The sequence below is a fragment of the Seriola aureovittata genome, chromosome 4, assembly GCF_021018895.1.
Source record: "Seriola aureovittata isolate HTS-2021-v1 ecotype China chromosome 4, ASM2101889v1, whole genome shotgun sequence".
Taxonomy (NCBI): domain Eukaryota; kingdom Metazoa; phylum Chordata; class Actinopteri; order Carangiformes; family Carangidae; genus Seriola; species Seriola aureovittata.
Genome location: NC_079367.1, coordinates 11134549 through 11162410, shown reverse-complemented (window position 1 = coordinate 11162410; position 27862 = coordinate 11134549). Strand labels below are relative to the sequence as shown.

At 38.4% G+C, this 27862-nt stretch overlaps 1 long non-coding RNA gene across 2 annotated transcripts in view; it reads right to left on the bottom strand.

Annotated features, from left to right (window-relative positions):
* Window positions 1–27862, bottom strand: part of LOC130167497 (uncharacterized) — a 105295-nt gene that overhangs the window by 32924 nt on the left and 44509 nt on the right. For both annotated transcript variants that reach the window (XR_008827296.1, XR_008827297.1), the window contains exons 3-7: window positions 20278–20361; window positions 19889–19986; window positions 9403–9489; window positions 5129–5209; window positions 258–2808 (exon numbers count right to left, since the gene is read on the bottom strand). This is a non-coding gene — a long non-coding RNA (uncharacterized LOC130167497). The remainder of the gene's footprint in view (window positions 1–257; window positions 2809–5128; window positions 5210–9402; window positions 9490–19888; window positions 19987–20277; window positions 20362–27862) is intronic.

Genomic DNA, 27862 nt, shown 5'->3' with positions numbered 1-27862 from the left:
ACTAATATGCAAAAACTTGTTGTTTAATGTAACAAAAAGCAAGATACAGTGCATCAGTGTATGAACAGAATACAGAATAACTTGGCTTGTAATGGTTTAAAAAGGTTTCTGTGAGAGGTTTGGTATTCGGGTGTCCAGGCTGACTGCTCACTGCGTGAGCTATAGAAGAGAGTGAAGTCAAACAGAGTGAGAGAATGGGAAAACAAGTGACTGGAGGACAGAGAAACATTTTAAACATGAAGGGACATCTAACTAACCTTTATGAAATGCCACTTGCAGATATACTGTCCGCATCTTCTTTTGCACAAGCTCGACTGTCTTCTTGGACACCATCTTTCCACGGCTGGCCTTAATTTCCCTCTCAGGGTTAATCCCAATGAAGTGGCAAAAACAAACAAGCCCAAGATTAGGAAAGGCAAAAACTAATTTAACATACACAATTACACAGATTGTAAAAGAAGTAACACTAGAATGACATTTCAGTGCAAACAAATAAATCTTTTCAATGCAAATAAAATTTTAGTAGAATATCGCTTTTTTAAGTGACATTCCTTTGTCAGTACCTTAATGTCTGAAAGATAATTAACAAATAGGTTAAATAAATTACATTCCCATAAGTTTGCATAAACAAAGTGACAAACAAAGCTGCACCTGGCTACATTTTCCTTGAACACATTTTTATTGGATCCATTACGTCATCAATCTAAATGCAGCTTTCAGTTTGCTGTTATGTCATCAGCCATGTAAGTCTAACACTTTATCAAGGTTTTATTGTTCCTGGCATCCAAAATGGAAATATGTGTTTTCCAGGTTTTTTTTCTTGCAATGGCTGATCTGCCTCTTGTCAGGAGTGGGTCTCCTGCCATTTGAAATGGCTGTCTGGATTTCCTTTGGCATCTTATCCCACAGGACTTGAAATGTTTCAAGCCATCTCTTGGGTATGCTTGATGGACCAGCACTGCTTAGATCATGCAGTGATTGCTGTGGGGAAGGGCTTGAAAGGGATCAAATGCTGGACATTGAGGACGTGGAAACAAGTGAGAAATTGGAGAGAGGGGACAGATATTTTGAGTCAGTTGGCAAAACCTGGAGATACAGTGTGGTTGTGATAGTTTCTGAAACAAAGAAAATATTAATTTAAGTTATCTCTTTATGGTTACACTTGATGGCTTATGTGATTGATCCTGAGTAAAACATCTTTTAATCTCTAATAATAAATAAAAACACCAGTTATCAGTTATTAGCTCAATTTAGCTGGCTAAATCCTATTTTAGCTAGGTTGAATCTATTTTAGCTGGCAACTTACCTTATAATTAACAAGACATAACAGATAAAGTATTGTATATATGTCTAAAACATTATTATAAATTACACTATATTATAAGGTGTCCTGCAGTTTTTGTTACTGAATAAAAGGCAGCAGGTCTCAGATGTGCTTTTGGTAGGTTTCTACAGACTCTACCCCAGAGCTTTCAAGTTCAGAAGCAAGCCTTTGTTGAGAGACTGGACAGAGCCTTAAGGATGATCTCCTTTATAGCTTCACCTAAGGATGACATTGATCTAAAAAGTAGGGACAGAATGGTGAAATATTAGCAGTGACATAGCCCAAACCATAAATTCAGGCAGTGGGTAAAAATCAAGCAGTTGCTCTTGGTTTAGGAGGCAAGATTTCGGCATGACAGTGGTATGATAAGCATCAGTGTAGGGAAGATGAGCAACGTGGTGTTTCTCAGTGATAAAGTAAAATGCTGAGTCTTCATGAACAACCACTTTTTAAGAATTTCCTACTGCTGAGCCATCATCATTTTGACCTATTACAACAAACATGTTGCTCCAGTATGTTGTTTCTTTAACTGTCACATCATGGACTGTCTCCTCATTGTAATCATCCGAGAAAAACTCTGTGTCCCTCTCTACCACAGATTCTGGTGGAAAGAGAGTGGCAGCACTTAGAAAAGCCTGCAAAAACTGATGCCTTTCAGCAAGAATTTGACAAAGATTTCCAAAATTATGCAACTTCCTTACCCAATAACTGTGCTTGCTTTCAAATCGTAATGTTCAAGGGGGAGCTATGTCCCAAAATGAACAATGAGTTCTGAATGGTCACATAGATAGTGATGTTTGGGCTTTAGTGGATGATCCTCAAAAGTTTGATTTCTGATTTGCAAATGCTCATCTATCAGAACAAGTATGAAATCTGACCAGTGGAAATTTTCATAGTACAAACAAGAGCAATAATCTCTCTGAGCTGTAAAATTAGCTGCCATACTTCACTGTCACCTGTTTTTTTCTTACTACACTAGTAATATCCTGAGAAAACGAATCTACCTTGCAAGAGTTGTTGCCGTCATTACAAAAAAAGTGCTTCTGTTTGATTAATGGTGATAAATACACGAGGCCAACTCAGAGGAAACAATGCCCTATCTTGCCCTCATTGCCAAAATACTGAGGTAATTCACACTGGCAAATATAAAAATGATCAAGCTCACTGAAGATTGAGTCAAATTTAACACCTCTAACTCATCACTGTGTCTGAATCTGAATATGTTTTTGATATGATTCTGCTGTGCTACTAAGACATTTGGCAAGAGGATCTGACAAAAATGTATTTCAATCAATCTAGCAATACCTAAAGAAATTCAAAGTTTTGCCAAAACTCTCAACAGTGCCCCTGATACTGGAAGACTGTCAGTTGCAATGGCACAAAGGGTTCCTTTGCACATCTGGCCATCAGTCTAGGTAATGCCACTTACTTCAGGGTCTTTTATGTCTTTCACTGATCAGCATCAGTAGGGTGATCAAGTGGGTCTAGAGAAGAAGATGATGGGTCAAAGTTTCTAACTGAATGAACATAAATGTGTAAATGTATAAATGTATTTATATGTTTACACACAAAGGTTTTGTGGACCTGTTCACAGATATCCAGAAAGTTAATAATAAATGCCAAAATGGCTCAATTCAGTTATGACTAGTAAGAATTGGAGTGTAGATATCTTAAATGGGAGTTTTTTTTCCCTCAGTAAGGATTCTATTTCAGATATCCAGAATGTTCACTCTAGATATCAAAAATGCAATTGTGGATATCTAAAATTGAAAGCCCAATACACACGAATGGCAAAAGTAAGTAATTTCAGTGTAAAAAGTGACGTCATTTGTCCCAGGAAGAATGTCTATGTGGATATCTAAAATGACAATTGTGAATAGGAGGAATGTCATTGTGGATATCCGACATGTTCTTTTTGACTATGAAGAATTGAATGACGGATATCTACAATTATATCAAGTCTAGCTATTAAATGTTAAAACAGCTTGCTGTAAGTACTCTCCTGGAGCACTGGCACTCATGTGTGCTGATATTCATCCAGTTAGAAATTCCATCTGTCATTTACCTAAAAACCTTTTTGGAAAATGATCTACAGCAAAAGCAATATACTGGACTGGAGCACATCTCCTGGTCAAATTTTTTCTCCTCCTCTTCCGGTCTCGAGAATGCAGAAACAAATGCCCAGATTTTTGAATGGACCTTCATCCCCATGTTGTAAAACTTGGTTTTCTTTGGTTTCGTTCATTCAATAAAACCTTTTGTAAGCCATGATAATGCATAAAATAGCCAGAAAATAATAAATAGTCAGATGTCAATGTCAGAATGTGATTATGAATTTGAAAACGAGTTTGCTTGTAAGGCAAAGGGCTCTCAGAATAAACTGCATTCTGATATATATACACAGTATATTGGAGCCACTGTGAGCCTAAATACAAAACGATGCTTGGTCACCAAAATTGTCATTATATGAAGAGAAAAAAAATACATTGGCGGTCACAGGGCTCAACACATGTGAATAGTTCATGTATATAAAGAAAAGGCTTTGGTTTACTTCCTCCTCCTCAAAGTAATTCTGATAAAGATTAAAATACTGTATCCTTGAAGGTTTCTGTCAACAATGGTGCCATCCCACATATCCTGAAGCATGTTGTTGTCAGCACTGATGGCAGTGTCTACTGTTGCTCCCAAACCAACTTAAGTGCAAGAGAGACTCAATGGTGTTCTTCAGAAGAATATATGGTGCAAAACTTTATTTGCCTGACTCAATCTGGCCACGACTGATGAACAGTGTTTCCTCCTGTGATCTGTTTTTTTAAAAGCAGATGTGACTGCCTTATGACATGTACTTCAAATAGTAGCCAAAGGAAGGAGCAATTTCGCTATCATTCCAAAAGGTAAGTTCCTCAAAAGTTGGCCTTCCTGCTTGGATTTTCCGAGGCTCCAACTGAGGCTATCAGACTTTCCTCAGAAGAATATTTATTCCTTCTTGCCATATGTGATGTAAATGCAGACTTAACTGTAAAGCTCTGCTTGGATTGTTGGAAAGGATTAGGAACAGCTATTCCCTCTCTGATATGAATTTTCAGATGGGAGGAAGACTCTGTATATCCTCAGACTTAGCAGTAGAGAAGTCAATATGATTTTTTAAATCAGTTGTGCTCCCTGCTGTAGTCCCATGTGCATCTTTATGGCAATAAATGTGACACCTAAAAACCTGCGAACTGCTCTACTGCATCCAAGGAAGCCACAATTTAATGACACATAAGGCATACGACTTATTCCAGTATATTGCTGTAGGTCTGCAAATATTGCATGTTATCATTTGTGTATGTTCACTTCAGGCAGTACAAAGCAAATTCTCACTTGTCTAACAGCAGAGACCAAATCTTTATTCTTTCTCAACGGATATTCTTTCTCATGATCATCTTTCTCAAATACAAATACACCTCACCTTTCATCAAGTCTGTATTCACTGACTGAAATCGTTCCCCTACTTGTATTTTTTTCGAGACTTGCATGACAAGTGTGAAAAAAAAAAAAATACAAGCAGTAATTTTAATTAGCCAACTATCAAATGGGAAAAAAGTGTGAAATATATGTAGCCTACTCTTAAAGTAAGATGAAAACAATGTTTAAACCTGGCCTGCAAGCGGGTACCAGTGTTCATATGAATATCATGTTAAAAATATTCAAACTTCCAATTGCTGTGCACTGCCAGATGCTTTTCAGGATTATGACAAATTAGCATAAATTAAACCTAGCTCACAAACTACTGTAACAATTTTTCAGTAAGATGTTACTGACCTTTTTGTTGTATTCAGGAAAGGAGGATGAACAATTATTGTATGCTACGTCACTTGTTGCATGTGGCTGACTCCATCACCACTGCAAAGATAAAAAAAAAAGCAGTTTGCACCATCAAATTTTAGTCATTCTTGTTTCCTGCCTCAAAAAGAACTTAAGACTTTAAGTATTTTATTATATTTTAAAAAATCAGAACATTTCTGTGAGAATTTTTCTGTTTTTGCTGTTTTTGTACAGCAATTTATACTGGTACATAAATGTAGAAATAAATCATACTCCTCAGTATATTTGTAAATAGTGGGTAGATACTGGGCGGGCAGTATTTATGAAATACTACCAAAACTGTGGGGATACAGTGCGGTAATGAAAAGGCATTTGTTAAATCACCTGAAACTTGGATGAAGGACTTACTGAAGACTATATGAAATATGTGTGGTACATTCCCAAAATGACAACAGGAGGTCTCACCAATGCTGGAGTACAACAATATGGTCCTAGTGTAGGACGCCCCAAGAGAATAGGTACAAATAATGGAATAATGAGCAACCTGTCAATAATTTATCAATTACAGTGACGTATTTACGGGTAAAACAACAGGTCAAACTGCATATGTGATTTGGTCTACAAACTTCTTTGGACTGACTACAGTGGGACAGTTGGAACCAGTATTTTCATTGGTCATAAAACAAAATTACACAAGCGATCCGTCTTATAAAGTGTTACTGGAGATTTTAATGAACTACAATTTGACTTCTTCAGTTACTACTTAGATTATCTCAGATTAAATTAAACACACAGAACATATATACTTCTAAAATGATTTGTTAGATTACATCATACAGCAGTATATAAAATGTATGCTTCACTTTTAGCAGTTACAACAGTAAAATGCTCCCGTGCTGATGCATCAGTTGCGGCAGGTGATATTTTAAATCAACATCATATAAAGATCATGAGTGTTTTTGTTGAAATGACATACGTCACAATGTAACAAACATGCAAAAATACAGCTCACACATGTGAAGCAAAAACTTCAGTAATTAATTTTGGTAGTTCATAATTAAAGTTGGCTCAATATCAATATCAGCTCAGTGGTTACGAAAATCCTCACAATGCGGATCCACTTAAACTTATGGGTATATAAATATAACAAAACTCATTTTACCGGCAATACCTCTGTACTGATCTGTACAAACCACTGGTTTTCCCTGTACACTTTCTCAGATTCCTCTAGTATGAGTTCAGCTAACAAACCTTTCACTCACTCTGAAGTAAACATAGATGGGGTGAATAGGGTGAACAAAGACACATACATACATACACACACACATGCTTGCACACATGCTTATTGATCTTGTAGATTTGTCAGAGGTGTGATGGGTTATGAGGGATGTGGATGCTGCACTGACCTGGGGACTCACTTGTCATGTATCAGCACAATAGTTTAACTAACACAAGTACGCACATGAATACCCTAGTGCCATTATTCTAAAGCAGTAATTCACTCACATACACAATAAAACACACTCACTCAAAGTCAACACATTATGCATGATGCTCTCACAAACTACCACAACCACACAGGCACTTCCACAAAGCTATTTATATTTCATTAACTCTCGATAACGGCTACACACACACACACACACACACACACACACACACACACACACACACACACACACATATCCAACACAAATCTCAGTACAAGTCATGTTGTTATTCTGCTCAATTTGTCCTCTACAGGCTAACCGTTATTTTGAAAAGCGGGCAGGCTATCCTAAAAGTCCAGTCTACAACAAGAAAAATCTCTGCAGATAGAAACTTTCGGACATATAAATCTCCAAAACTTTGCCAACACCTCTCACTCACAAACTCACTCCTTTCCTCCCTCTAACCTCCCATCTTCCCCCCTCAATTGTATTTAGGTGTAACTGATGCTAACGTCAAACTAATGGTGCTTTGGATGGAAGGAGGGGAAAGGGGAAGAGATGGGTTATACCATCGATGGATAGGGGATTAGGTTGGAGGCAAAGGAGGTAGCAGATAAGACTGAATGCAGGCAGATGACAAGAGGGATACAGGGAGATGAAAGTGGGACTGTGAAGGAATGAATCAGAGAGGTAGTTGTTGCCTTTAGCAACCTGAGGCACACTGATCAATACAAAGAATATTTCTGCAAGTCCATTCATCTCTCTACTATATTTATCTCCATTTGTTCCCGTGACCTCTCACTCCGGTTCCTGTCTGCCTTGCAACCTTTTTAATGAATGCCTCTACTTCTCTTGCGTGTGTGTGTGTGTGTGTGTGTGTGTGTATGAGAAATTGAGAAGATATGTGCTACATTTTGTTAATAAATACAAGATTCTATGTGAATTCCAAAATAATCTAAGAATGGAAGTGTAATGTATAGTAAAGGTCAACTGGTATCAGGATTCATGAGATAAAATGAAACCTTTTCTGTCAAAAGGAAATTTAATGAGAAGTTGCATCCCGTCCTTCGGGTTTAAATTTTCTTCTTTATCGTCCTCATTGTAACTTTCACCTGCAAGAAACTGTGCCTATTGTTAAACAAATCACGTATTAGCAGTGCAAATGCTCTTATTAATGACAAATCCTTGAAGACATGTACAAATTAAACAAATTCATTTATTAGCTCATATGGGCAGGCAAGTTTTGTTTGGAAAACCTTCCACCATATTGACTGTTTACGCTTGGCTGCGGTTTGGCTTCATGGCTTCCTGTAGCATTCCTATTGGGACTTTAGACAGGTGTGTATGTGCATGTGCTCGTCAGTCTTTTTGAGTGTGAGAGAGAGAGAGAGAGAGAGAGAGAGAGCGAGCGGAGAGAGGAAGACGCGGTGAGGAACCGGCTCAGAGGATTGATTTTTGTATGAATGGCGAGGATTGATTTGTGTGTCTGTGTTTGAAATGCCTCTGTGTGAAGAGTGTCTGCAAATCCATATCTAATCCATATCAGAGACCCAGATAGTCCATACTTAATAGTTGCTGGATGTGTGGGCATGTATTTGAGGTGCATGTGTGTGAGTGTACAGATGCAGAGTGAGCCTGAGTGTCCCTTGGTCTCATTAGCCACCTGTCATGAGTACATTCATCTTCTGCCACAGCTTCCCTCTTTCTTCCTCTCTCTCTATCCCTCATTGCTTGATTTGTGCACATACACACAGAAACACACACACACACACAAAATGTATGCAAAACAACTGATCACACTCATAAAGTCTCCAGAGCTCTATGCCGACAGACCTGTAACCGTCGGCAACTGCTCTTGTTTACGCTGGAGATGAATGAGACAGATCGTTGCTCAACTTGCCTAAATAGTTCCCCAAACACCCAGACAGGTGGTGTGTATGTGTGTGTGTGTGTGTGTGTGTGTGTGTGTGTGTGTGTGTGTGTGTGTATAGGTCTGTGTACGTGAGGAGTGTGCGGTCGTATGTATGTTTCAAAGATTTAGTGGCAGGTGGCACCATTTCGTTTGTTTGTTTTTGCTCCCATCCCTCTCGACTTCCTTCTCCTCCCTCTTGCTGATTTTCTTTTCTCATTTCCTTTCCCCTTTACCTTTCTTCTTTCCTCTCTGCCTTGCTTCCTTTTTTCTTCTTTGTGAAAAAAAAAAAAAGTGCAGTTCTTAATTTCAGAACAAAACTGAGGTATGCCATGCCAAGCAATTTCCAGAAACCTTCACATTTTCCTGAGGAAGCAGGTTAAACATTCATTCTGAGTAAAAATGCGAAGATGGCACCTGTCCAATCACTTAAATTGCAAGTGGTTAGTAAAAAAAAAAAAAAATTGCAAAGGTACTGATATGGAGAAGACGCTACTGCTCATTTGGAGTCTGGTGAGGAAAGCAGAACAAGTTTTTATTTCCTCAGGTATATAAAATATTAACTAAGGAGGGAAGCAAATGTGGAAAAAACATAAATGGACACTCTTCTCCAGTTGCTAAGGAGAAATGCTGTTTGGGAAAATATAGCTAAGGAAAGGATAAATCTCTGAAGGAACTGAAAAAAGATGGCTAAATGTAAGATGAAGGCAAAAGCTGCATTTAACAACAGATCAATACAGTTGACAGGGAAAGGACCACCAGAGGCTTAACCCCAATAAAGGAAAAAGTTAAAGTATAATTTTCCGAGTCACAGCTAATAGATCTCCCAGGAATCAATACACTTGGAAAATAAATGTCGGCTAAAATCGAGACCAATCATATTTGTATAGAAGTGCACACATGACAACCTGTGACTGAGAAAATATACCTACCTGTTGACTCTGTGTCAGGGGTGCTCTGTCATGGTGATGAGGCTCTATGTTGTGGAATGCCTCTATTTTTTTTTTTGCTTCATATATCTATATGAAGGAGACAAAATTAAATTGAAAAACATTGCAGTACAAGTATGTATGGCCTTGAAAATGACCACAGAACACCTCTCGGACAGTCTCAACAAAACTGAATATAATAAGCTCCTTAATTTAGTGTAGAAGTTGCTTTTTATGGCATTTGATTGTACATGTTGTACACTTAACTGGTAACTCAGTTTAAACACTAAACTTATACATTAAATTCTGTAGCTGAAGGGAAGCCAGTGCAGACAACATTCTTTTGATTCTAATTAAAGAACCTTACAGAGGCAGTACCAACTCTTGGTCAGGAGCGCCAATGTACAGAAGGAGTGGTAATGGTAGGAGGGAATAATTACTTTAATGTTCAACAGAACCATAAAATAAACATGTCCCTGAAATAAGGTCAGTGCATGTAGTTGATAAATTAAATGAGTGCTAATTATTTATGGCCAGTCATACCCTTGTTACTCCATGGACTTATTTCTTTGGAGGAAATTGTTTTTATATTTTTAAAGAGCGAGGGTAATGATGTTTAATTTTTTCATTATAGACAATCTAAGGCTTGAAGATAGAAAAACAAAAATACAGTATCAGTGAAGGCAGGAGTTGTTGTATAAAATTACTCAATCTTTGTTTTAATTCAACAAACCTAGACCATAGATAGGTTCAATTATACGTCATCAAACAGCTCCAATATGAGTCAATGTTACTCACTTTCGCATTCAACTCTAAAGAAATTACATTCCATGTGCCACAGCTTTGCCATTAAAAATGTAAACAGCACATGTGAAAGAGAAGACTGATATATCCCTACTCTCCAAGCCACTGCACATAGAAGTTTGTTAGTTGGAGAGCAGGTTTTAGAAAAACATGAATTTGTTTTTTTTTTTTTTTTTTTTTTAAATAATAATAATGATAATATATCACATGATTTGGTCATAATTTTTCATCGCTGCTTCTGGAACCACTGTTCTCTTCCCTAAATAGTCGCAGAGTACCATGACAATGGCGGACGATACACCAACACACATACAGACTCATACACATTGTAAGACACATGGTCCTGTTTAATGTCTTCAATGCACTCTCAGCAAATACTACCAAGTAAATCAACAGAAGAAAATGTTCTTCAAAACACTTATACTCCATTGATTGGCATTTGAAGCACACTAGGGAGGAATCAATGGACATCTAGCCTTTGTTTGTAATCGTTTGACTCAAAACCATGGGGACCAAAGTTACTTGTTGGCATACTTTCTTGAATGCATTTGAAAGTTCTGTCCCTTTGTCCAAGAGCTTCATATGAAAAAGGCCTAGTTGTAAAGGTTTTTTTTATAATGGGCCAGCACATGTTGTTTGGCTGTTCTACAGACTCATATTGAGTGAGTTTCTCAAAGCCTTGTTCACGAATCAATATGAAATTATTTAATCATAGACTGACACAAAAATAAGAATGCAGACTAATAAAAAAAAAAATGGACATGACTGCCAAAATGAGAATCTTGGTGTTATTATCCTTTATCCACATCTATGAGCTGTAGCACTCAACTCCCATGACACATTAGCAACGTAACACCATACTGTCCCAAAAACTAACCTAATAGACTGCATTTAGAGCACATCCTTGGGGTAAATGTGTATGTGTGCATCTCTGCGTATATGTAGGTGTATGTCAGCCAGAATGTCAGTGTGTGATAGAAGAGCAAGTTTGTGAGTATGTGTGTGTGTGCACAACCCTGGAAGGAGCAGAAAGCAGGTCACATTCCTGGCTGTCAGTCTCCATTTCTCTGCATCTTTCCCATTCATGAAATATTTACACCAATTACAATGAGACCTCATCAACTATTTACAGCAAACCTGCACACACCTCACAGCACTGTGACTAGTGATGTTAAATGAATAAGTGTAGGAATACTGAATCATCTTTCTCAGACCATTAATAATGCAATAATTTATATTTTGAATTAAAAAATGCTGGAATGAAGTGCTAATAATGATTGCCTTTTCTGAATATGTTGATAAAGTTTTTTAAAAAGGAATAATTCTGAGACAACCAGACTCCCTGCTGTTCAAGTTTGTTTCCGTCACTGTGCTGTGCTGTGTTCAGAAACCAATTCAAGGCTATTGCTATGTCAACACTTTCCTCAACTGGAGGACTGAGAATTTGACTGTGACTGTGTGATGGCAAGCATCCTACCTACTGAAGTGTCCTTGAGCAAGACTATTAGCAACTGAGAGGCTGTTCTGAAGATAAATCTTACATTTGACCTCTGTTCAGGATCAGTGTAAAATCTGGTCTAGTGAAAGTGCAAAACTAAATAAACTATTTGGCCCTAACTTACCCGAGTGTACCTTGCCTCTTGTAGGTTCTAGTCCTCCACAATTAGGATAAGTGGACTTAAAAAGTGGTTAGATAAAATCTAATGTAAATTAGTATGAGTCAGTAGAAAAATCTAGTGAGAGGTAAAATGTGCCAGTATTGCAAAAGCTTAGAAAAACAGACAAAAGCAATGACTTGATTTTCTTCAAGTGTCATTTTGCTGGTAGATTAAGGAAAAATACTCAAGCCATTTTCAGCTCTCAGAGTTCTGTGCTCTTTTCCAAAAAGTCAGGGAGCTTTATATGCTCCTTCTGGCAAAATGATACAAATTATTCGACAACTACAGCACTGGTATCTTTTTAAGCTGCAATGAAAACTAGGCCGTCGGCTGAAAAAGACAGACAGATAAGGTCTGAAATGAAGAGGGAAATCACGTGAAGGGACAGAGAGAGCAGCAGAGGGAAGGGAGGAAAAGCAAGTGATAGAGTAAGACAGGGGAAAATGACAAAGTAAGAGTAGGGAGAGACAGAAAGAAACCGGGGAAGAAGTGTGTGACAGAAAAGACTGGTGCCGTTACAGGGAGAGAGAGCAGGGTGAGTGACAACAGTGCGGTGGAGCAGTTTCTTCAGCTTGAGTGTAGGGCAAGGTGACAATGTTATTAGACACTCCTTGTTTCTATTTACTGTAATAGGAGCTCGCTGTGGCCTGCTTCCATTCTCAGCCATTCAGCCATTCCAGTAAATATCGCAGATGCATGAACACACTCACCACACAAACAAGCACGCATGATTATTTTAATGCCCACGACGACGCATGAACACATATAGATCCAAACGCCGATACTTTCCTCACTCACACGCTTGCATGCTGTCTCGATCTTTGACATGCAGCTGCACCCCAGCCATGCAGTGAGATGTTGTATGTGTCCATCTGCAGTGAACATTTATGACAGATGGGAGACACTTTGAAGAGCCATCGGCCATTACACTTCCCAAAGGAGCAACTACCTGGAACGACAAATCACTCCTCTGTTCATTTCTCCTCCTCCCTTTTTTCCCCTTCCTTCTCCACGGGCTCCTGCCACAGCAGGGGAGAGATTTAACACGACACACCGCTGTAAATGACAAAACCGCCAGGCACATGAGAAGAACAAACTGGAGGAAGGGCGGATGGGAAGAGGGAACTGCAGAGGGGATTTAGATTTATTGGCAGATGAGAGAAAAATATACAAGACAGAGGAAGACACCCAGCCAAAGATATGTACAGTGGGGATGCATTATCCATGATGTGAAAAGACTGGACACAACTTTTGAAGAATCTGGATGAATTAACACAAGCTGAGAGAAGGCAAGGAGAAATAGTGAGTAAGAAATACAAATAAATAAAAAAAAAGGACAAACAGAGGTAAAAGAAATGTAACTAAGACTGAACTGACATTTTGCAACTTTGGAATCTTATTTTTTTTGATAACATACTGTTCACTGTCTTGCAACAGTCAGGCATGTGAGTGAGAACAGGGCCTTCCTGAAAAAAGAGATCATTGGTCTCAGTGAAGCCTACCTTTCTAAATAGAGGTTTAAAAAAAGGGGTATTTTCGTATGAACTCATTGCCATCAAAGGGAGTGTTAGTGATGATCAAATGCTGCAGAGCAATTTTAATGTCAGGGATTACCGTGTCTGTGCTGGCTGTCTGTGGCTTTTCAAAATAAATTTGACATGAACAAATCCTATTCAAAAGCTTACAAAGGCTTCCCCCTCCTGTCGACAGATGTATTTGTGAAAGGTGCCCCCCACTGACATATTAATATACTCTTCAAAAACAAAACTGGGTCCTACTAATAAGCCTACAGTTAACATGGATGTATCCCCATGCCAAAAATATGACTCAATTAAATTTGAACAAAGTAAAAGAACCATTAAAATAAAGCACTTGCTTGAGGTCCGTGACTTGGGTGATCAGTAACCACCCATAAGGGACGCTGCAAGAAACAGTGGTGCTGGCAGGTTTGTATTTTATAGTACACACAAGAACTGCCTGACTACTACCTTTAGGTTTCCCCACACATGCACATGTGTCTACTCATCAAGTGAGAGAGAGAGAGAGAGAGAGAGATTGATTTGCCTCTGATTAGCCTCCTACCACATGCATTTCAAGGACCAACCAACAGGCCTGAAAAACAACAACAGCAGCTAATAACAAGCTACAATGTACTATTACATACTATATTCAATATCCTAGAGAAACGTGCAGTAACAGTTGACATTAAGGAATAGGTTCCCTCATTCAGAATAATCATCATCATAAGAACAGTTGCCTAATTAACTACTAAAATAACAATACACAACAGCAAGATCAAACCAAGCAGCTACAATAAACAATCAAAAACCCACATCAGACAAATAAAATGAAACAGTAACAATTTGAAGTTCACTCTGTGTCTGAACGTTACATCAAACTCTTGCAGAACGACCGCCGCATCAATTCCAATGTCATGATGGATGTTCATCAGGGCTGCACATCTGCAGTATCAACACTGGGCCTTAAAGCACCAGACTCCTAGACTCATAACATCAGTGAGTGGATGCAGCCAAAAAAATAAGACAGGATTACCTGTTGCCACATTTTATTTTCAAGATGTTAAAAAAAAACAAAAAAACAAAATCATTTAAAAAAGTGTACGCACACTGTGTACAGGATTACAGTGACGATTTCATTGCTCATTCTATTGGTTGAGGAATTTTGACAGAAATGTGAGTGAGAGTTTTGCAAGTGCGAGAAGGACTTAAACTGGAGCACAGGATATTTGTGCAAGCAAAAGTTTGTCTGAATGCAGACAAAGAGTTTTGAGCAGGGTCAGAGCAAATTTGTGCTCGAACAGAGACAATTTGGGAGAGAGACAGGGTTTTGAAGAAATAATATTCTCAAAATGAAAGACCATGCTCTTGAATAAAGATAGGAAAGAAACTTAACACATTTCAAACTTTTCTCCTTGATTAATGACACAGTATATATGTTTGAGTAATTAAAAATTCAATAGGGCTTTCTTGCGGGACCGTTACTAAAAGAAACTAAACAAAAACAAGCACATTTTGAATAGGTGATTGGATCAGTGGTCAGAATCGCAATTAAGTTGTGCATGGGTTAACAATAAGCAAATCAATGCGAAGCCTTCACAAGCCAAGTGCTTCTTAAAGAGTTGGCACGTTTGTGAGTATCATGATGTGAGAGCATGTGACGGAGAGAAAGCAATGGTTGAGAGGTGAAGATGGCCAAAGTGACAGAGACAGATAGAGATTTCAAAAGGCTACCGTTTCTTATCAGCAAAGGTCACTCAAGCAATTACGTGACACATTGATTTATATCCCCTGAGGCAAACACTCCCACAGAAGCAAGCACAACACACAAACACACACACACACGCACAAAGTCAAATACGCGCAAACACAGACCCAGTATCAATCTGCTGCCCACCCCTAATTATTATTGTTTTCTGTGGAAGTCTTGTGGTTTGCTGAGATCATTAAGGTCGTGGCAACTGGGATGGGGCTGTTTTTAGTTTCTCCACTAGCTCTTTGCCTCATCCTGACAAGGCAGTCCATTCATTACACAAAACATCCATCAGTCACCCACAGCCAACAGCTCTCCTGTGCCCCTTTGTTTACTGAATGTGTAAGTTTAACAGAAAGGGAAAGAGACAGTGTCTTTTGGCTCTTCCTTTCTCACAGATATATAGCAAATTATGTGCATATGTGTTCAAGTATTGTAGTAACAATATTTAAGTGTAAGAGTGCACTAGTTGAATTAGATTAGACGGCATTTTTGGAGTACATCACTCCTGCTGATGAAATAAAAGGAAGACAAAATCAAAAGCCTTTGATGCTCTCTGTGATGTCAATTCATGTGCTTTAGTGTGCTTTATACATTTCTATTCTCAAGTTTGAAATTTACAAATAAATAATGTTTTTGTTCACACACAATACTGAATTACAATTACAATACTAAATTCTGTCTCAAAGTATTATGCATCATTTTACAGTTTTTTTAACTGTACTTCTTAGATCTTATTTCATGTCCCACCACTAGGTGCAAACAACACACCCACACCAATGCAGATCCTTCCATTGTTTTAACGCCAGGCTGTTTTCGGTCTGACTTCTAAGAGTAATTCGACAGCCATGCTGGTGGTCCCGAGAGGCATCAGTGGTTTCAACTAAATCATAATGTCAGCATGTTAACATGCAATGGCATTTTCATCATGGTTTTGTGTGCTGACATGGTAACGTCGGGTTGTTTGCACTAAAAACAAAGTACAGCTGAGGCTGATGGGAATGTGATTAGTATTTGGTTGTTAACAGAGTGGACAACATCACATTTTAATGCTGGCTAGTGGTGGCTCATTCTCTGAAACATAAATGTCTAGATCAAAATTTATACTAAAACGTCTAATAATGGAGCCCTACCACTCCATCTTTCACACTGGACCAAAGTGGTAGACCGACCTTGTCATCCCCAGAGCCACACAGTTAATGCGGCTAAAAAATGCATGGTACATCATTGTGAACACTGGTGTTGTGCAGTCACTGATCTCTCTGGAACACCAACAGGGGTGTAATTTTATGTATGTCTCCCTCCGTCAGGCCGTAGTCAAAAGAAAAAGGATACAAAGGGATAGGCTTTCTAAGTTGCATTGCATCATTTCATGCAGTCAGGAAGTCTTGGACAAGTTTAAAATAGGCTCTCAGGTTGTTGCTCCAAAATGCCAAGTCTAAACCTTGTCATCCTGTACCATTAGCTCCATATGGCACCTCAGTGCAAAACTCCAAGTACCTTCTCCCTGATTCAATCAAGCCATTTTCAGCCACATTTCTCTGCCACCCTCCCAAGGGAAAAATGTGTGTACTCACCAGGAGTCAAAGTAATTCTACTCTGCCATCAAGCCAAAACTAGCCTCCTGGATGAATGTGCACATACACACTCGAAAGCACACACTAAAAAGCACATGCATTACCATATTTAAATTTGTGCAAACACTCAGATTCCTTTCTTCTTACCTATCCTACCTGCAGGAGGGAGAAAAACACAGCATAACTTTTATTGTATATTAGAGCTATTGAATATGTGCACGTGTATGCAGTATGTGTGTGTGCTTGCATGCATACACACACCAGCCAAATGGTTTATCAAACATCGCCGTCTCCTGCAGTGAGCCCTGGTTTCCCAGGGCGTCTGTTCTTTTTGGCATTCGACGCACAACTAGCACACGGGAGACTTCTCTCACACACACACACACACACACACACACACACACACACACACACACACACACACACACACACACACACACACACACACACACACACACACACACACACACACACACACACACACACACACCTTACATTAGGTACAAGCACACAAACACAAAGCTTGAGTGCATTTAAATAGATGATAAGTAAATTAACCTGTTCTATAGACACAGGGCGTTTGATTTTGACATTGGTGAAGACATAAAAGCGGTCTGCAGGGGGGGGGCTCCTGGAAGATGAGGCTTTTTGCATTTATGATAGACTTATTACCAGAATTTCATGTCATGTGTGGACTTTATTTGTATATATGGTTTGAGAAGTTAGAGTCCAGCATCTTTCTGACATTACTCTGATGTCCGGTGCAAGCCCTGAGTGCAACTTATATCTACTATAATTAATCAATCCATATGAACAGTGAGGGAAAACATGGCTGTTGCTGAATATTATTATTACCCTTATTGTTGACTCTACACATTAGCAATATAGTAAATATTTTGTGACACTTTGACTTGTTGTAAAGTAGCTCCTAATGCCCACCTTTCTTTCTTTGCTGCCATCCTGACTGAGCATATTTCCAAATTAGCCTAATTGCCAAACACACACACACACACACACACACACACACACACACACACACACTATATGCACATCAAGATGACAGAGCTTTGGTGTTTCTTACAACCAGGTGCAACTACAATCCTGTTACCAATATAAAGTTAGGGAGGCAGGACTCGTTGCAGAGAACAAGATCTGTTAACCATTTGTGTACCAAATACATTGACTACACACTGATGAACAACAGTGGTTATATTTGAATTTTTGCTAGGGTCAATTCAGTAGCCCTACCAAATGCTATGCCCTTCACAAATAAAATTAAAGTTTCACAGATTTGTGTTAAGATGTTAAGATTTGATTTGAAAATGGGTTTCAGAGAGTGTTAAGGCTTCACCTCAGTGAGGGGTGCAAAAACCAGAGAATCTGTCGTTCAGCACTGTAAGTTCAGTTATCCCTTAACTTTGACAAGAATGCTCATAATAATCATTTGGTCCCTCCCAAATTACCACCACTGAGGTGCCCTTGAGCAAAGTACTTACTCCAAAATACATCAGACTGTGGTTGTACTGGAAAGCTGTGTAACTAGTTTCAGCCAAGGCCACACTGAGCAATATATTATACTTGTGAGATGATGTATGCTCTAATAAGTAACTTGTCTCCAGCTGAGAGAGTTCAGCCATTAACAACTGCACACTTCTAAACAGGTTTCTAAACAACACTGCCTTCAATACAAGGAAGAGAAAATGTGTTATCGATGTTCCTCACATCCACTTCCTACAAGTGCAATTAAACCTGGATAGGTTGCAACATCTTAATTAAATTGGTTTAGACACCACACCCACTATACCTTTATCAACATTACCGGGCAGGGAGTACAGAAATGTGTTTGTACATCCTGAAATTTATGAGGTAATGACTGAAATTATGACTGCTTCTGTGTTTCATTAATTGACAGATTTCAGTACACATTTTCAGTGATATTTAAATGTTGGTGAAAATTCATCGAATACAAATCATTGTACATGAATCTTATATTACGAAAACAGTTTTTTTCTTCTTCAGACAGTGGCCGTTGCAGCTAGGGGAAATCTGCAATCCCTGGTCTGGATTCTTTTCTCTCTTCTGCCACGAACGAGATCAGTCAAACGCATGTTGGATTACTCCAAAGATTACAAGATGGATTACGCTGGAGAGCTTGATTTTCTTTTTACTTTGTTTTCGAAGATGGTAGATAAGGGGAGACATTCATGTTTTGATGTACATCAATCTATAACAAGCTGTCGTGCGCAGTGGAATTTGTAAAAAGAACAAAGTAAACTTGACCTACTGTTAGCTGCCATGTTCATTAGCAGAAGTCTGTTAGCTGCAAAAATGCGAAACAGATTTCTTCCGTGAATGAACCTACACTACAGTCTGTGGTGCTTTGGTCCATGCGGTTGTTGATCTATAGATGCAGAGATACACGAGTCTGTACCATCCACTGTCTATTACAGTATGCTCTGATTGAGAAGCCCCTGGTCATGAATTCAAGGGAGGTGAAGAGTGCAGATTCGTAGAACTCCTTTTCACATTTTTGAAATTGCGGTAAATTTGCCTGGGCATGATACTGCGAGCTACCTCAATTCAATGTTGGGGCACAATAATTCAAACATAACCAAACACCAGCAGCAGATAATTGGCACTATAATGAAATGCTGTGTAAGTCAATAATTTTGTTGGCTGGCTGAAGTAATTCCCTTCAATAATACTTATAATAAAACAGCTCTACACTGCTGCTGCACTATTTGTTGTCATGGGCACATTAGCAGGCTAAGAGACCCGGAGCAAAAGCTGAGCTGCTGGGGCCCATTAACCTCCCCTTCCTCCAAATCTCTGTGCAATTTATACAGTTTTGTTTTTACATGCAATAGTACCTGGGCTCAGAGTTACTGTGTCACCAATCAATTAAATACAAATTATTTTAGGAATGTACAACATATGAAGCACAAAGAGAAAATAAAGAAGTGTACTTTTTGACACTGGGGCAGTTTATTCCAGCCTACAGTAATTTTAGTGACATACTTTGCAAATGTGGGCCTGCACATTGTCACAGTGGTGGCAATAAATCAGTAGCCTTAAGTCCTTTAATTCACTGGAGTATTACTCCGAAGGTTTTTCTCCAAGCAGTTTATGTGTCCTACTGTATCAAACCCTGTGTCCATCATTTGTAAAGCTGCCACTTACCTGAACCCAGGCGCTTCACACAGTTCTTTTTCAGAAGGGTGGGTGATGAGGGCCTGAGCATGGCATGGTATCCCCTCCCCATGTCCAGGTGAGCTTATCTGGAAAAGAAGTAGATATCAGTCATCTCATCAAGTAATTAAAAAAAACAAAAAATAACATCATAAACATGGTGTAAAGAGTAATATCCCAAATCTAAAAGAAACAAAAAATGAAAGTTACACATCAGAGTTTTATGGACAAGTTCAATCATGAAGTAGGAGAATGTTATTATTCATCGTCTTTGAAATACATATAGATTCATTCAGAACAGCTGGAATGATAAATGCAAAGAACAATTGCATGTGAGGAGAAGAAAACTAATTGAAGAAAAGATTATTACTTTTAACCACCTGATCAATCTCTTCTACTGTGTGTCCAGTGAAAGGGGTTCACCAGTTTACTTCTGGAGTGACGGACTATGAAGTACTTGCTATCTGTAGGAGGAATTGGACAAAGAGAGGAAATAGAAAATAATTAACAAGCACTTCTACACATATAAGCCTAACGCTGGATAAACAGAAGTTTAAGTAAAATCATAAGGAAATGATTTTTTTTACATTTTGCTTGCATTGCTCTCAGACCAAAGTCTCCGTTACCAAATTGTAAAAATATCTAGCCTATAGACCAAATAAAAAAAGTTGTAAAACTCAGTCAACTAAAATGTGAGTCATACGCTACATCACGACATGACTCTCTGCCAGACTTATAAAATATATATTTTAATACTCTTTCTGACCAAAAATTGCTCTTTATACATACTAGTAAGGGTTTGTGACCCTTGGACTAGATACTTAAAGACAACATATTTTAATTTTCTTATGAAAATTATTGTTAGGGACAATTTGGTAGTTGCTGAATATTGGAAAGGACATGTCCCTACCGCCCCTACCAAATTCTACACCCTATAGACACAAAATAGAACACCTGCTATGCTTCAACAACCAGATTATAACCACACACACACACGCACACACACACACACACACACACACACACACACACACACACACACACACACACACACACACACACACACACACACACACACACACACACACACACACACAAGCAAGCTGTGTCACTTCAGGTGACAGTGACTGTATTTTATATGACATAATTACCTGAGGCAGTGTAAAACAATTACTGAGCCTTTGAATGGATTTAATTGACTCGTGGAGTGGGCACTTCAATTTCAACTGATTCATTAGTCAAAAACAATGGACAACTAATTGAATTTAGGCTCCAAATGAAAATAGGTGAAAAAAGCAATGTGTCCATACTAAGCCACTCCTGCATGCACACACACTCACAAAAGAACATACACACAGAGAGGGGTTGTTTCTAACCAACTACTACACATTAAAATATTCCAGAAATGATGCAGTCGTTATCAACAGCTATCATTAAGAGGAGGTAATAACAGTGTGCATAATGTAACACACTGAGGACTAGATTTATCTACAGGAAAGCACAGGTCAAATTTGTGCTGCTCATTTTATTTTATATAATTGCAGCCTGATGTACTTTGGCATGCAAGCAACACCTGGAAACTCCTTTCAGGCACATCCGGAAATAGACGGAGAGCCCAGCGGGTGTAGTTGTTTTGTTTGAGATCACCAAGCTGAGAAAATAAATAGTAATGTCTCAATGCTGCACAGAAGTACTCATTAATGGAAAAACAAGACTTTCAGCTCCACCTGAAAAAAAGATTTAAAAAAAATGTCTAACATTCATGAACTTAATTCACTGCTATTAATACTGCTACAGGAGTTATAAAACAAATATAAAAGGAAATGGAAAAACAACTGATCTTAGTCTATGAAAAACTGCATACAACACAACAGCAGGTGGTGAGATGAGTCATATAGGGTTGACTAAGATGCAGTAGAAGGTCCTGCAGAAGCTCAGAGTGGTAGAAGGTGGAAATGGTGCTGATATAGCTAATGCCTCACTATTATACTGAGCTAATGCAGCCGAGTGCACAATGTAAGTGTCTTAACAAAAGAATACCAGTGGTAGACTATAGTGATTTCACAGTTCATTGAATGCCATGGTCAAGTTTAATGAACAGAAAACGACAACCCTCTTTTCCTGTGTTTGTTTATTCCCACAGCTTTTTTTCCCTCTGAGAATCTGTTTTTTAGTTATTTATTGTTTATTCACCTACTTATTTAAACTAATTTAATTCAGGGTGACTCCCTATATCTTTTGGCATGCTGATGTTGGGCTTTGTCTTCAAGTGTTGTATACAAAGGTACTATTTTGTAGAACATGTATAGTTAATTTACCATTTAAATTTTAATCAAAATTGTACAAGTAATAAGCAGACACATGTAAGTTTAATATATAAAAGTTTGATTGGTCTTGGTCCAAATACTCTTCAAGTAACTGAAAGAAATGCAAAAAGTGTTGCAACCATCCCCAGTTTCCCCTATGCAAACCAAGAATTTGCTGCAAAAATCCAATAAACAAAGAAAATTGACAATATGTTCACCATACAGCTCAACTCCATGTATACAATTGATTTTCTGCAAGTCTTGCATACAATACTTTGTGTTTCCTCATATGCAGTTCTGCTGTCTACTAGTTAATTTCTGCAGCAGGTCTGCACAAAACATCAAATCTGTCCATGGAATTGGATTCTAAGTTCAATTTGCTCTGCAGAATTACTGTTTGCCATCTCAGCTTGGTGGGATTCCTTCCATTCCCTCACCCCCCCTTGATTGTGTTGTAATAGAGTTGTCAGAGGGGAAAGTGGGGTTTGGTTCTAAAGTCCTAGGTACACACTGTACTACTATCTGGTAAACTTGAGGGGGAAATGCAAATGTGTGGTAAGGCTCTTGAACTTTTCCTCCCCTTTGCCGAAAACGAAAGACAACGCTAGATAATTGTAATAAATCCCTCAGAGAGTTAAAGATTTATTTCTTGTTGCATAATTTGTCAAAACCATTATGCTTTTCAGAATTTGATTAAAATGTATGTCAGAAATATGACAAAAATAAGTCCAAACTGGACTAAATATACTATATGACTAACATTGCCAATATAAAAAACTACGCAAATATGTATGTTATATATTAAATGGATCACAAAAAATTAACCCAAAATGTTATAAACTGAATGAATCTGAGTTACATTGTAAATATTTTTTGCTTTATGTAACTAGGCACATACATGTGTCATTTGTCGTAATGTGTGAAAGTGTGTCTGCATATATGATGTTAGTATATGACCTGTGGAGTGGAATAATTGATATTACATGATTAACTGGTGTAATTGCTGTGCCAGTCATTGTTGATTGCTGCACCAGGAGAAAGCGAAGTTTGATTGGCCTCCCTCTGCGAGAAACATCCTCTTGCTATGTGTGTATGGATGTGTGTGTCTGTGTACATGTGTGTATGCATTCACATCTTCATGCAGCAATAACCAATAACATTACTTTGCAGTAATATATATTCAGATGCAATGTGAAATATGAGAGGGGAATAAATTATATATGATATATCCATCATAACCAGGAATTGACTAAATAAGGGAGAAGGAAGGTGGTGTAATGCATGGATGAGCAAGGACTTTTTTCATTTTATTTTGCCTGCTGTAATTCTCATTGCTCTACTTCTTTATGGACATTTCACTGACGGCTCAAGCCATCGTGAGGCCATGCATCAAATAAGGGATCCACTTTCCAATAAAGCCAAATCAATGTTCACTTGGGTATGAATTTGAAGAGGTGATTTATTGAAAAGCACTGATGCGCACAGGAAAGTTCTTACGTATAATGCTAAATAAATTGGGCCAATAAAGAAATAAAATGGGCAAAGTCGGAGGAATTTTGGAGCTGCATACTTCACTCTTTGGGGAAGCTTTATACTCTTGAGATTTTAAGAATGTAATTAGCAGATTAATCCGGCCATAGTAAGATCTGTGCAATGTAGCTGAATTTGACAAAAATAATTTATATTTGCCTTACAGAAAAGTTTCCTTCAACTACGACAAGTCCTCTTGCCTAAAGTACCATATAGGCTGCTTGTCTCTACTCTACGATACGACCTATAGGAGCGTACCGGACCTTCGTCATCATGGTAGCAGTAATAAATGTGGTTAAAGTTGTGGAACATATATGTCATGTATTAAAGAAACAACATTGAATGAAGACGTTGTTGCTCCATATGTCACCTGATTTCCTAATTTGTTCCCATTATAATTACTATAGGTCATAATAAGCTGCTTGCACAGATGACCTATGGCATGTTTTTCAGTAAACTCTGTTTTGATTTCTGGATTATGTTATTTGCAAAGTAGAAACTAACCAATCGTTTAGTGGAACTACTATTAGCTCAAGCCTATTTAAACCTGCTTTGTCAAAGTTGTTTTTTTTGGAAGAGCGGGGGGATTGGGAGGATTTACTGAAATAAATCTATCTTAACCAGTCATCATGCTTTGTGGGACCATGCTCGGCAATCGCTGTTAGAATCTATGAGTTGCTGTCCTGTTGATCTTCTGTGTCTTTCTTTCTGCCAGTCTGGTTGTCATCTTGCTTAAGTGATGGATTCTACTTAAAATATAATTATAAATATGTAGTGAGTATCCTGAGGCAAAAGTGTAGCTCTATATATTTGAGAAAATAAAAATGAAATAAATGGTGTCTACTAGCAACTTCAGAAAATCTTACAGTAATGGAATCTTCACCAATGCTATTGTAATACTAAAGTTCTGTTTCCGGTTCATCATGGACATGTTACAACAGTGACTTGGGATGTAGTCATTTTATATATTTTTTAACAAATGAGTTTGTCCTTTTACAAAAAGACACCAATGACGAAAATATCTTCTTTTAGATGGCCCAATTAAAATACATGAATATACAAAGTGCTTTACTATAAAAACCAATATTAAAAGTGAAGACGAACCAGCACTTAAGATATACACCAGATAAAATAATTAAAATGATTATAATTAATACCATCAGTTAAGAAAAAGCCATATGATAAAAGTGAGTTTTAAGAAGAGATTTAAAGAAGGACACTGAGGGTGCCCAGACAGCAAAGACCCGGTCACCTTTGGGGACACATTGGGGTTTAGGAACCATTAGTGTGGCCCAGCCAGAGGGTCTCATACAGTGATCAGGCTCATAGGGAGTGAGCACATCACAGATGTAGGCAGGAGTCAAACCATTCAAAGTTTTGAGAAAAAGCAGTAAAATTTAAAATCAATTCTAAAACTCGCAGGGCACCAGGGAAGGGCAGCAAGGTTTGGTGTAATGTGGCCATTTTTCTTTGTACATGTTCACTGCCTAGCAGCAGTGTTTTGTATCAACTGCACTCTATGGATGTTTCACCTGCTGATACCAGAATAGAGTGCATTGGAATAGTTGAGAATGTAAGAGATAAAAGCATGGGTGACCTTTTCTAAATCTAAAGTGGAAATGACCTGATCTGGTTTAGGTGTCTCAATTGGGCAAAGCAGGACTGCACCACTTTAATCACCTGAGCATCAAATGACAATTCTGAGTCAAAAATAACACAGGTTGCAGGCCTCTTTTTGAACATTATTAGATAAAGCACCCAGACTAGAGGAGAGATTATTAATGCTGCTAGTGCTCGGGCCACGGGGGGTAATTATAATTACCTCTGATTTGGAGTCATTGAGCTGCAGGAAGTTCAACATCCAATTTTTAATTTCAGCGAAGCAGGACATAATACAGGTTGCATCTGCAGTACCAGGCTTTATCAGGTCATATAATTTATTCATATAGGAATGGAAAGCAATGTCATGGCTACACAAGATTCGCCCCAGCGGTAGCATGTATATGGTAAATAACAGGGGATCCCAAACAGACCCTTGGGGGACCCCACAAATAGAGGAGCACAAGAGGAAGAGGCATCTTCAAGCAGTACAAAGCTGATGCCAACATAGTTCTTCAGACAGCTGATTAAGATATTATGGTCCATTGTATCACAGGCTGAGCTGAGGTCAAGGAAGATTAAAATAAAGAGAGCATGCATATCCCATTGAACAATGATCTTACACATTTCATTTTTCATTTCCACTTCAATACCAAAAGTCTGTGTAGATGTAAATATGTATATATCCTGATGCTTCCTTCAGAGAACTTTCCATTTGTATATTTTCTTCTTGATTTCTGACAACCTAGGGCGACAGAATACGGTAGGTATAGCAGTGATTCTGTTTATTACAGCGGTCAGTCATAACTGTAATTATCAGTAGCAATAGGGAACTGCCTGCACACACCATGTCACACACACGTACACACACCTACACACACACACACACACACACAATCATCATGTGTAATTATGGTGTATACAGGGAAATATCTTGCAGTCAGTAACGTGTCTGCATAGTGAGAGTCACAGTATGACAGAATAATAACCATCATTAAGGTATAAAGACAGAGTTTTGTAGTTCTAACAAATCTCGCTTCCTCTACCCATCATTAACTCAACTGTGTAGGTGTGTATATAAATGTGCATGTCCCTGTGTTTCCGTGCACTTGAGTGCATATGAGCTTGAACGCGAGATTCTGCATGTAACACGTAACTTTATTTTATCAGGTTTGTTCAGTGCATACAGCTTACAGGTTCAATATAGGGATATCACATGTCCTAGGAATTATATGATATCCTGAAGTTTCATGATGTACAGTATAATCTCAGGCAATGTTTATGTGCAACAAGCTGAAGCATGTTTCAGTTGGTTTCTGCTCTATGTGTGTGTATGTGTGGTGTGTTGCTTTCTTCTCATTTGCCTCAAGCCTGGTCTGATTATGAATCAAATAGGGGAGACAATTTGATACAAATAGATGAATTTGTTTGTGAAAACACACTGATCTGATCAAAATGAGTGATAATTAATATAGAAAATAAATAAATAAAACTAATTGTTTGCATGCTCACACAGTTTACTTTTCCGTGTTTGTTACTTTTTTGTATATCTTTTGTACATTTGTGTTTGTGTGTATGTGTGTGTGTGTGTGTGCGTGCTATGCATTTGTTGAAGTTTGAGTTTCCCTTTGTTGGACATGAAGGGTAATTGCAGCTTTTGTTGACTGTTGGAGGCAGGTGGTGAGCCATCTGGTGACGGCAGGTAAGAGAGAAGGATGGAGGGGCTTTGGGAACAGAGGAGTGCTGAGTGGCGGAGGAAGGGATGGATGCTCCCCTCCATCAATCACACATGGATGAACAGCAGGAACAGGGGCAATGGGAGGGATTGGAGGAAGGGGGAGGACAGAGGAGAGAATGAGAGATAGAGATAAAAGAGGTGTTGAGTTACTTTGAGAGTTGACTGATCAGTATGTGTGGACATGCGCAGGTGTGTGGCTGTGTGCATGCTTTTGTGATAATGAAGGGATAATGAGAGAGAAAGAAAAAAAAAGGAGAGTCGGAACAGAGAGTGATAGCAACAAAATTGTAACCTATGCAGATAAATACTGGTAATATAAAAGGTTACATATTGTAACCCTAGTTCAATGAGCAGACAGAGTAGTGGGAGGCTTGCTACGACTCGTCTAACTTGTATTAGTCACACCATCAGGATGTGGTTCTACATTGTTGGTTAGGGGCCATCTGGTTAGACACCTGCTGACACAATTAAAGTTAGAGGTTTTATTTCATCTCACTAAGTCTACACCATCTTATGGGGTCAATATGCTTAAGGCGCTGAGCCCAATATCTCCAACAGCTCCGACATCTGTTGTGACACCCACACAACATCACCAAGTAAACTTTCACACCTTGGCTGATGGTAATGAGAAAAGAAGGCAGGACAGAAGCCACACTGTAGAAAGTGAGAGGTTACTATAAAAGTTACTTGTCAGTGCAAAACACACACCAATGTTGAAGCAAACTAACTTCAATATAGCAAAAACAAAATGGAAGTAACTAGTTCCTGCATGTACACAGCAGGTATTGTACA